The sequence below is a fragment of the Puntigrus tetrazona genome, chromosome 7 (assembly GCF_018831695.1).
Source record: "Puntigrus tetrazona isolate hp1 chromosome 7, ASM1883169v1, whole genome shotgun sequence".
In the NCBI taxonomy this organism is placed as follows: Eukaryota; Metazoa; Chordata; class Actinopteri; order Cypriniformes; family Cyprinidae; genus Puntigrus; species Puntigrus tetrazona.
In genome coordinates, this window is record NC_056705.1 from 40,048,951 (window position 1) to 40,061,450 (window position 12,500).

The 12,500-nt window shown below is 37.9% G+C and overlaps 1 protein-coding gene across 16 annotated transcripts in view; it reads left to right on the forward strand.

Annotated features, from left to right (window-relative positions):
- Positions 1-12,500, forward strand: part of LOC122348744 (adhesion G protein-coupled receptor L3-like) — a 228,503-nt gene that overhangs the window by 54,515 nt on the left and 161,488 nt on the right. The gene's annotated exons all lie outside the window — the stretch shown is intronic.

Below are 12,500 nucleotides of genomic sequence, written 5' to 3' on the forward strand. Positions count from 1 at the left end.
GAAAAAGAAGTAGTTGTTTTAAAATAGAGAAAATACAGGGGCTTAACGCATCTTTCGAAATGTCATATTTGATGCAAATGTTTTGAAATGCACGGCAGAAGAGTTGACTCTGGGAAGCGCTGAGCTGTTTGCTTCGGCTCGGAAATGTTAGCATGGTAAAGATCACTGGCCCGTTCGTTTCTGAAACGTTAAGTGCGTTCGCCTCCAGAGACTCTGACTTAAAAACATAAGGTAACCTTTAAGTGTCATTTTGCTTAAAATGCCGAACAGAGACTGAGAGTTAAATGCGAGGAGTTTAATGGTGTTGTGCTAAACTTTAACCAAACTCTGCTGAGTGGCTCTTTGCTCTCTGAACCTCGTCGCTCGCTGTTTAGCATAGAGCGGAAATACAGTCTGATTCTTAACATGTCTCATAAAATAATATTAGCCCGCGGTACACACAGGTTGGCTTGGGTTTAATGAGCTGTCGGCATCGGCGGGAACGAGGCAGAAAGCGGCTCCATTAGGTTGTGGGAGGGAGCTCGAGAACGCCACTCTGGGCGTGTTTTAATTGGCTCGATTTTACTCAAGCATTTCAGCAAAGAGAAAAGCTTTTAAAGGGACGGTCCGCCTACAACTGAAAAGCTCACGCCACTCCAAACCTCGTGGGAGGAAAATGAGGAGATTTCGGCAACACTTCTGAACTCTTCTTTTTTCGTTCGGTGAAAGATGATGGTATTTTGCACAGTCAAATAGGGCCGATGATTCGTAGGAGAGAAGGTGAAGTGAAGCTTTTCTTCCCTGATAAAAACTGTGAATGGGATTTTTAAAAATGCCATGCGGTTTGCTGTGGTTCTTTGTATGGCTGCATAAGTGACAACAAAAATACAAAAATAAATCAATAAAATAAATAAATAAAAATTTAAATAAGTAATTAAAAATATATAAGTAACTTGACTAAATAAAAATAATAATAATAATAATAGTTAAAATGTAAATAATAATAATAATACTAATAACAATAATAATTAAAATGTAAATTAAACAATAATAATAATAATAATAATAATAATAATAATAATAATAATAATAATAATAATAATATTAAAATGTTAAATGTAAATTAAATAAATAAAAAAATAATAATTAAAATGTAAATTAAATAATAATAATAATAACAATAATAATAATAATAATAATAATTAAAAAAATTAAATAATAATAATAATAATAATAATAATAATAATAATAATAATATGTATAATCACAGCCACCGAATTGTAAAAATATAACTATAATTAATTATAATATAGCAATAATAACAATAATGTAAATGTATGAAATAATAATAATAATAATAATAATATAATTATAACAATGTTATTACTATTATTATGTATAATCACAGTCACCAAATTGTAATTAATATTAAGTATAATGATTATTATTAATAATAATAAAAATAATCATCATCATAATCATCGTTTGCAGTTGTAAAATTGCATTTGTAATAATTACGGCTGTCTTAATTTCTTCATTTTCAAATATTAAACCATAAAACTTTTAAGTTGAACACTTTTAATATTTTTAAGCGACCCAAACTTCTATAATCTCAAGTGCCGTATTGCGATTTCAGATTTATTTTGATTAATCGTGCAGCGCTGTTGTAAAGGCCAAAAAAATAAATAAAAAATGAGCGAAAAGCGCTAACAACCGCGTGAGCTCATGCTCGTGATATTGCATTGAACCGTACGATGCTTTTATGGTAGAGCGTCGATGTATAAATCACCCAAGGTGCTCGGCGAGAGCAAAGCATTCTGGGATACCTCTCCGCCGGTTCCGTCTCTCCTGGTCCACCAACATCATTATTCCATAGATGTGCTACTTGGCACAAGGACAAAATTTTGCATAATTTATGCATGGCTGTCATCAATTTTTGAAAAACGGCCCTGGCCATTTCGAATTTTAGCATAAACGCGCGCGCAAACACACACACGCCGCTCTCCAGAGAAAAGTTGTTTATAAGTTTATGAGCGTTTCTGCATGTCTTATAATGCTTCGAGTTTACACGCCGCCGCTCGTCTCTCTTCTCACTCCGAAAGCGTGCGGTTTACAATCTTCCCGTAGATGAAAAGATGAAAATATTACTCAATAAAAAGCCTCTGCGTGGAGGGAGCCGCACTCATCCGCGGCTGGCTTTGAATGTGAATGGAGCAGCGCTTATTCAGGCTGAGGGCCGCATTCCCTGCAGACCATCAAAGGACCGACCGAGAAAGACAGATAAGAGCCAAAGAAATGGAATAAGAGATATGCTGCTTTTTTCTTGCTGTTTGTGAATATATGCAGGTAAAATAACTCCTTTTGAAGCGCGCCTCTCCTCGCTCTACTATTATCTTTTGCTTTTCAGAGTCCAGCGCCGCGCCGGACCAACCTCCAGTTACCGTGACCGCCAACCAATCTGTTTTTGTCCATTTCTGCAGCAAGAAATAGCGGCTCTAGAGTTCCTCGCGGCGTCTTAAAGCGACAGTTCACCCCAAAAATCATTCGCTTACGCTCATGTCGTGGGTTTCTGTCTGCTGTTGAACACAAAAGAAGATATATATTTTGAAGATGGTTGGTAACCGAACAGATATGACGGCAGCCATTGACTTTCACAGTCATTTTTTCTTTGGCTCATTATAGTTTCATACCGTATTTTATATTCCCGTCGTACCAACCTCTATTTGGAATAATTATTTAAATTCGATCCTTTTGTTGCTTTCTTTCTTTCTTTCTTTTGATAACCGAATAATAAAAGAATCGATATTTTTATTCGTCAGGGATGCGTTAAGTTGATCGAAGGTGACAGTAAAGACATTTATAATGCGACGCAAGATTTATCTTTCAAATAAATTCTGTTCTTTTGAGCTTTAAATCCTGAAAGACAAACCGTTTCACATTCAACTTTCATAATAATCTGAAATGTTTCTTGAGCAGAGTATTAGAACGATTCCCGAAGGGTCATGTGACGCTGAAGACTGAAGTAAAATTCAGCTCTGGTCACCGGAATAAATTTTACTTTAAATAAACCTAATAATAAAAATCAACTCTTTTATAAAATGTTTAAATTTTACAAATTGTAAAAATATTTTTTTGAATTTTTACTGTATTTTTTAAGAAAGAAAATCAGCCAGCGTTTCGAACTATTTTATTTTTTAGGTTTTCGTTCGTTGATCATTTTAATTTCCAGTAAGTTGATGATTCGTAATTAGAAAGCCTCTGATTGGCTCTTGAATGAGCTGAACAATAGACGATGCTTTCCTTCATTGTGTATTTCTCTCGCTCTCTCTCTCCTTTCTCTCTATGTCTCTGTGATTAATGGCTGCACTTTCCTCGGTCTCCTTCCACAGAATATTTTTTCCGTTCGATGGAATCACGATGGCTGAAAACAGTTTCACAGCGCCGCAGATAAAATCTCCTTTTTACGATCAGAGATTCGACTGAATGTTTGCCTCTAATTCTGTGATTATTCTGTGTGTGTGTGTGTGTGTGTGTGTGTGTGTGTGTGTGTGTGTGTGTGTGTGTGTGTGTGTGTGTGTGTGTGTGTGTGTGTGTGTGTGTGTGTGTGTGTGTGTGTGTGTGTGTGTGTGTGTGTGTGTGTGTGTGTGTGTGTGTGTGTGTGTGTGTGTGTGTGTGTGTGTGTGTGTGTGTGTGTGTGTGTGTGTGTGTGTGTGCGCGTGCGCGCAGTCCGAACCCCGAAGCAAATGCACAACACTCACCAATTATTTCCTCTCAAAAAACAAAAAAACAAAAAGAGAGATCATTTGCATTTTCACAACACAATAAATACAGAAATAAATCGAAGCCCACATGAAATCTAATAGTGGCTCATGCTCTTTCTTAATACGTGTCCCTGGTCTTATTGTGCGCGATTCATCATTGCATGTTGTTGTTATACTATAAAAAGATGTTTGTCTTCGTAATCTTTCTTCGAAATATAATTACTCGCTCTCCTTCTGAAACAAATTTCCTCTCTGCGGATGTAAAGAAAGGTTAAGCAATGGCCAAATATTAATTTAAGCCCCGTTTCAGGCTACTTTTGTAAGTGCACTGCGTTGTTTCTGAAAGCTTGCCATGCTATAATGGCGTTCTGGCATGAAATGCCCACTTTTCTCGATCTCAGCGTGCGAATTCACATTTTTTTCTTGTTAATTATCCTGTTCGACTATAAAATGCGTCACATTCTGGAAATGAAACGGGTTGCGAATGCTGCTTCATGTCGACTTTAATAAACAAACAAGCGCCAAATAATAGATGGTTATGCTTAGTTAATTGTGTTAGTTAAAGTAGTTCATTCCAATTGATATGTTTCTCTCTCTCTCTTTCTCTCTCTCTCTGTCTGTGTTAATATTTGTCTCAAGCGTCCAAAATGTCGTTTCTGCACTGGACTGCGTCCCGCTCCATAATTACACCCTCTGAAAATATCAGTGCAGTGGCTAATTGGTGCGGTCTGAGTCATTCAGCCTCTGTGTGTGTGTGTGTGTGTGTGTGTGAGCAATCAGGGATGCTAATTTGTCTGCTTTTGGGTCCAGTTTGGATTCAGCATCCGACAAATGAAACATGCTGCCTTCCCGGGCACTAGACAGGGATTTTAAGGCTGAATCCAGTGTTTGTGTTAGATTTTTTTCCTGCTCAGATGCCTTCAAATCGGTCAGTGTATGCAACTTTTGCAATTATTTGTATATTGGATATGGCTGGACGAATGATGGAAGTGCTAAAAACGGTAAAATAATAATGTACGTGTCTGGTCTCGCGACATAAACGTACCCGGGTGCACTTTTTAGCGAGACACAAAATACGTACCAACAAGTACATATCTCTGCAGTTTACAAAAATGAACACTAGAGGCAGTAAAACTCACCTTTTGTTCATTTCACGCAAATTCACAGAGTTTTGATTAAAAAAAAACGCACAATTTTCATGCTATTACTTGAATATCATTTTATGCCGATATTAATATGCTGAGAGATTTGAAAACTGGTGCTTTAAAGGCTAGCATCACACATGTTCAGCTTCACATCTGTGTGTTTTAGACAGTCTTTGTTCTGTAGATCACGGAGTACAGAGATGTTCAATCTGCGTAAAAGGAAGCTGAAATGACACGGTTTCATCAGCAAATGTCTTTTTACATCAGTTTTGCAGTTTATAGATACCTATATTGATGTAATAGAAATGTGCCAGGGTTCACGTATTGTAAGTATTGTAAGTGTTTTTGCAGTACGTGCAGTAAGATTCATAAAAAACGATGCTGCACAGAGGTACATATTTTTTTATGAGACCAGGTTGACATTTCCTAGTTTCAAAGTTTTGGTTTTATTGTTTTATACTGTTATTCGGAAACGATGCATTACATTAATCAAAACGACAGTAAATATATATATAAATAAATGCCGTTCTTTCGAACTTTCTGTTCATCAAAGAATCCTGAAAAATAAAATGCATCACCGTTTTCACAAAAATACTGACCAGTAGCTGTTTTTAACGTTGATAATAATCAGAAACATTTCTTGAGCAGAAAATCAGCATATTAGAATGATTTCTGAAGGATCATAGGACACTGAAAACTGGAGTATCGATGCTGAAAATTCAGATAAAATACATTTTATTATATATTCAGATGGAAAGTGTTTTTTTGGTCACATAATCTTTTGAATTCCTTATTTTGGTTCCTTATTGGTTCCTTATTTTCAATCCTTGAAGCTTATGTTTCGCACTTGTGTTCACGAGCTCAAACGCGTTCACTTCACAATATCGATGGGTCCAAAAAATTAGAGGATTAGAGGAAGAGCAGACATTTTCTTTCTGTGTTTCTCAAAGATGTGGGCAGATTTTTTTAAGCGTTCGTCTCTGCTTTGTAAACAACATCCTTAAAGTGCTCAAATGATCATCATGCTTTTAGAGTTTTAAAACCCTGCTTGTTATTTGGCACAAAATCATGTTTGTGCTCTTCAGCCAGACCTTTTCTGGACCTCACCAAACTTTTCATAACCTTCAATAACCCTTATTTTGCAATGCTGATAAACACAGTATTAAGGGTGTTTATTTTTTGTTTTTCATGTTAGCATGTTAAAAAATCCCTAATCTAATAATTACTCTGGAAAATGGTTCCTGTGTGATGTTTCTTGGTGATCTGGTCTACATAGATGTAAACTTTTACTAAATAAAGTGGATTTTGCAATAGTTCAGGTATATATGTGTATATATATAATGTATGTATGTATGTATATATGTATGCATGTGTATGCATGTGTATGCATGTGTGTTTGTACTTTATTTAACCATTCGTTTGCATGTATGTTTTTTTTTTTTGAGTATCATATTGTGTTGAGTATCTTATTTCCGTTTTTGTGGTTTTTATGATCTGATATAGTGGGGATATGGCGAAAAATTCTCACACTGAGCAAAAATATGCAATTCGCTGCAGATACTGATGAAATTTGTGATAAAATTCTGATACTTGTACTGTAAATGTGTAGCAGATACATGCACACAATGATATAAATATCAGTCCTCAATCTATATCTGTATCTCCAAACATATAATGCAGTGCAATGAAATCCAAAAACAAAAACTCCTCAGAAGATGTGAGACGTTTTGGAGGCTTGTGAAGACAGTCAGGTGACAGAAAGCATGGAGTAGATTGCGTACAACAGGTTTAACTAGAATATTATATTTATTAGTAGTAATTAAGCACATAATAATGCCTATTAATAACTAAGCAAAGATTTTAAGAATGTTTGAAGGAAAAGACTAATGGTTAACAAGTGTTACCTGTTCTAAAGCGTTACCTGGTGATCATTTAGAGGCCTCACAAATTTGTGTATAATTTTATAGATTCAATAACTGAACCGATCGTGTGAGCCTCTGACCTGACCTTTGACCCCTGCAGTGAAAAACCTTCGCTCCAGACTCAACACCTTCTCCACGCCTGATCCAAAGCAATATCAGATCATCCTGCTGGACAGACTTAGCTAAACTCTCCCCACACACACACACACACACAGCTCCAGGACGCAGAGATGGATGAACAGATGGAGGTGGAGAGGTGTGTTGAAGAATGAACGGCGGTCACATGATAAGAGAGCGTGTGATTGGACGCTGGCAGTGACCGAGGGACTCAGCGGCCAATCAGACGCCCCGCACAGACGAGCATATTGTGCCCTCAGCAGGAGTGTGTGTGTGTGTGTGCGTGTGTGTGTGTGTAACTGTAAAACTCATGGATTGGTCTTTCAGTCCCTCAGCAGGAGACTTTTGTCCAAATAAGTGCACAGAGATCAAACTACAGCACAAGCCGACAATGCACTGCTCCTGAGCTGAGAGTGTGTGTGTGTGTGTGTGTGTGTGTGTGTGTGTGTGTTTATCAACATTTCTTTTGGAGCCAGATTCATTTAATTCAAATCGGACCGCTTATTCTCAGTGAGAAAGAATTAGACTTTTGAAAAGATAAAACATACACGCAGTGAAATGCAGAAAGAAAGACATTCTAAACATTGAATATCTAAGGCACATAATAAGCACATTTCTTCGGTAAAGAAATCAAAACAAACCTCGCTGAAAATCATTTGCAAACTCTCAGGGTGTGAGTGTCTCAGATTTCATCTCTGTTATAACAAGCAGCAACAACAGATGATTTTGCGTCACTTTCTTCCTGTGTGTGTGTGTGTGTGTGTGTGTGTGTGCATGCATTCACAGTCTTTATGGTAATTGGATCGTTGTCCATGATGTTTTTAGAGGTATCTACATTTGTTAGAAGTGCCTTTCTTGAGGTGACCATTAAAACCTCACTCATTATAACATTACACACACACACACACACACACACACACATGCCTAAAAGATTTCAAGTGTTTTAGTCAGATTTATCTCACTTTTGGGTACAAACTTGTATAAAAAAATCTTGTAATAAACATTTCACTTTACCGCCTGTGTTTTTAAAATGTTTGTCTGTATAGAGTAAAAAATAGGTGTATTTGCGTTTATTTAATTTCTGTCTGTAGAAGTCCCAGGGCACCCAGATATGTGGCACTTTTTTCTACTAGTCATGATAAATTGTGTAAATGCGGCCCGTTTCTTGACGTGATTGTTGAACTGTGATTGTGATTGAACACTGATTTGAATGGCTGTGTGTGTCTAGAGGAATTGTTTTGACTTTCTATTCACGATGGAAAATCATGCAAAGCGAGGGAACAAGTGCAAATCCTATGCATCCGAGAGTGTGTGATTCTTGAGTTAGTCTTCAGTAGTTTTGGATCCCTATAGATTAATTATATTTGCATTTCCTGAACAAAACAGCAGCGCTTTATTTCATTTCTAAAGCTGTACGTCCAACTTTACAACGCATACAAATTGTTGTAGCTAATGTAACTCTATCGTCGTTCAGCTGAAATCCCAAATACAATTATAAGGCATGAAGACATCGAAGCCGCTTTGGAGCCACGTGTATCATGAAAAGCACTACATGAATTCATTTGATTCGACTGCTTTCTAAGACAACTAGATTTGGGTACATTTAAATATCAGGTTTTTATTTGTGCAAAACAAGTGCCATTTTCATCTCTATGTCGTTCGGTGCGCATCTCTTGAAGATAAATGCAAAATTTGTACTTTGTCTTCAGATGTTCTCGCTCATGCAAACGCTGGCTAATTTAAACCAGACCGAAGCTGTTGTGCTACCAGTATTCTTCTAAATGTCATCTTTTGTCGTCAGAGGTTTAGTGCTGTTTGAATCACTGTAGGTGACAGTAACCTGTTTGAGGAATATGAATAGCGCCGGGCCTTTTGAAAGACTGTAAGCATTGAGTGGGATCGAGGTTATTCAGCTCCATCAGATAACAGCAGGATCGTGTTTCTCTGTGTGTGTTTGTGTGAGTGAAGCTCTTGCTAATGAAAGATGGTGTCGCTCCACACGGCTCACTATTAGAGGGAAACCACACACACCCTGATCGTTATCGTGATCTGGACTCTGTCCTACATACACACACACACACGCAGATGTGAAGATGTGTGGATGACAGCCGACAAACTTTTGTCTACGTCGTTTGTTGAAGGTTGATTGCTCCTCAAGCTACACCACCAGAGATCTAAGCATGAGAGATTTTGTGTATTTTAACAAGCGACACACTGTACAGCTACTGACATGCAACTCATCTCATTTTGAAGGTCAATGTTTGAAGTGTATTTGTTAAAATCGTAATTTCGTTTGGAAATAGAATATAATGCGCTCTAGTCTATACAAACAAACAAACAGCCCGCCTCCACATGTATTAAAAAAAAGAGGGTTAAAGCCCATGACATTAAATTTAAACCATAGATGTAATCATTTTACCATGGGGAAAGTAGTATAACATTTCTAAACATTAGAAAATGAATAAACAAAACAAACTATTGATTCCAGTGACATGTCTGCATGTAATGTGCATTATAATGTCTGCAGGCAATCTTAAATATCTTCGTACAGTACATAGGCGGTAGTTAAATATCTGAGACCATCACCAAACCATTAATACCATTAATTAGGGAGTTAGATCAGTGTCCCCTCTCTCCAGACTCATGTTTGCATGCGTGTGTGTTTGAGCATATGTAAACGCTGGTGAGTGTGAGACCTTAAAACCGTTTCTGTGCTAATTTTAAGTTGACGACGGTCCAAAGGCAGTTTGCGAGTTAATGAGCGTGTTTCTGGCCTGATATCCTCCCCAGATTGGCGTCGGGCCTCAGCGGAAGCTAACTTCACTTCGGCGAACGCGGAGATGATGTTGTGGAGAAGAAGAGCGAGGTTGAATGCATCGGTTTGGTGGAGACGTGTGAGAGGTGCAAGCGTACGTGATAATTTCTGAAGAATCTCACCCTCATTTATAGACATAGTGAAGCACGTTTAGCTCAAATCCCTCCGCCGCGGCTCAGGATGTGCTGACTTGTTTGTGCGCATGCATGTTTAAAGCGTGTCTCTCTGTCTGAGCTGTTTGTCTCTGGAAGTCTGTGACACGGAGCGAAAAGCCCAACGCACTCGCTGACGACAGGGAATCGTGGTTCAAAAAAGCCAAACCATTACGCTGACACTCGGGATTCAGGCATCGCTTGCTCCTCTGCGTCTCCCAGCATCCTCTGCTCCGATTGGCTGGTTACACAGTCTGCACACATTACAGTACACACACACACACACTTACTCACTCTCTCACAAATTCTAAAGGAATAGTTGAAACAAATTAAACTTTGATGGCATGAAACAATTTTCTTTTTAAGAGTGCAAGTCTAAAAAGTAATTTTTTTAAGAACAGAATTAGAATGGAGAGTTAGAGGGTCAAGTAAAGATGGAAGAGATGTGTTTTAAGCTGATACTTGAAGATAGATTCAGCTGCTCGGGTTGAGTCGGGCAGGTCATTCCACCAGAAGGGAACATTTAAATAACATTTATAGAAATGGCTTTAAGGCCAGCCAAGAGAGCATTGCAATAGTTCGGCCTGGACAGACCAGGAGCTTGAACAAAGAGTTGTGAAGCATTTTCTGAAAGAAATGCACTGATCTTTCTGATGTTGAATGAAGCAAATCTGCAGGATCTGGCAGTTTTAACAACGTGGTCTGAGAAAGTCAGTCGATCATCAATCACAACTCCAAGGTTTCTGGCTGTTTTTGAAGGAGTTATGGTTGATGTGCCTAACAGTATAATTAAATTGTAATGAAACAATGGGTTTTATGAAAACACAAGCAGTGTCTTGGCAAGTTTGAGTCGAAGGTAATGGTCCTTCATCCAGCAAGAAATGACTGTTATGGGACATTATACGAAGCTGAGATGCGAGCAGGTATCATTCGATCATCAAGAAGGAATAAGAAGTAGAGTTGAGAAAAAAAGCCATGTTTCTGAATGACAGAATCTAGTGATGCCATGTAGACAGAGAAGAGAAGTGGTCCATGAACTGAGCCCTGAGGCACACCGGTAGTTATTTGTTGTGACGTGGACACCTCACCTCTCCAAGATACCTTGAAGGACCTATCTGAGAGTTAACAACTGGAGTGTGGTTCCTGAGTTGCACTTTGCCAGTAGGTCTTAGGACTTCAATAACTGAGAGCAAGGCACTCTCGGTTGAATGTCCACTTCAATGTTTACTTTATGCACAGTGTGTGTATATATATATATATATATATATATATATATATATATATATATATATATATATATATATATATATATATATATGTATGTCATGGCTGTCTGTTATGCGGTAAAAAGTGTGGTGTTGCCCTAGTGATGGTTTAGTTCAGTCTGAAGAGTTTATGGAGATTTGAGGCCTGAGGAATCTGTAAACATCAGCACCTATTCATATCCACCGCAGTGCTACGGCATTCCAGATCCTATATCAGTCGGATCCCGAGAGCCACAGAACAACGGGATTGCACAGGAAGAACGAAGAGAGAGAGTGGGCAAGAGAGGTGTTGAAAGGTTTCTTTGTGGCCAGGGTTTATCCGAATGGTCTCTTAATGCACTTCCACATGGCTGCAGCTCTGTAAAAGTGTTGATGTGTGTTGCTCTATCTGCTCTGTAGCATCTCTTTACGCCTGTTATGACCATCATTTGGTGTTATTTCCCAATTAACACTAAAGCAATTGTGCGAAGCATCATGGGACACACCTAGTTTCCACACAGACACATGGATTTTAGCCTTTCACTGCCTGCAGGAGAATGTGTTGGACTGCCTTTTTTGGTTTGTTTTGTTGAGTGAAAATGTCCTTGTTAGCTGACCTTTGACCCAGGGCGGTCCGTCACTGTCATCAGCTGTGGGAGCAATCGCTCACTCGTCTTCTTGGAAGCAGTGCCAAATACTGTGCGTTTCAAATTGACACGTTGGACGTACTGTCCTGGTTTTGTGAAACAGTGATGGTCTCAAGCGTAGTAATACCATGATAAATTACACTCGATTATTGACATATATTTTATAGCACTTTACTCTTTTAACAGGTTGTACCGTGATACCTTGCACCATGATTTGTTTCTACTGAGCGGCTACTTTGCATTGCTTTGAATGGAGATGATTAAGATGATTAAGCCTTGATTTGCTCATTGTAATAAATAAATGATAACTGGAGTGATAAAATGATAAATTAGAGCATTTTTGGCTATTTTACGACAGTATTGTTGTTACCTATAGCTGAATCTACTGTAATTGGGTAACATTGGGTAAAGGTGCATATTAGATGGAATAACAACAACAACAACAACAACAATAATAATAATAATAATAATAATAATAATAAAACACTCTTAACATTGAAGATAAACCTCTATAGTGCTATTTGTAATGAAGATGAATTATTCTCATGTTATTTGTGTGTTAATTTTTTTTTACAGTCACGGTCACACCATAGTACAGGGAGATTAATTTTTTTTTTTTTGTCAACTACCCACACACACACACACTCGCGCGCACACACACACAGAGACAGATTTAGTTTGTATCAGTACTGACAATTTCAAATCCCGGACTGATCAC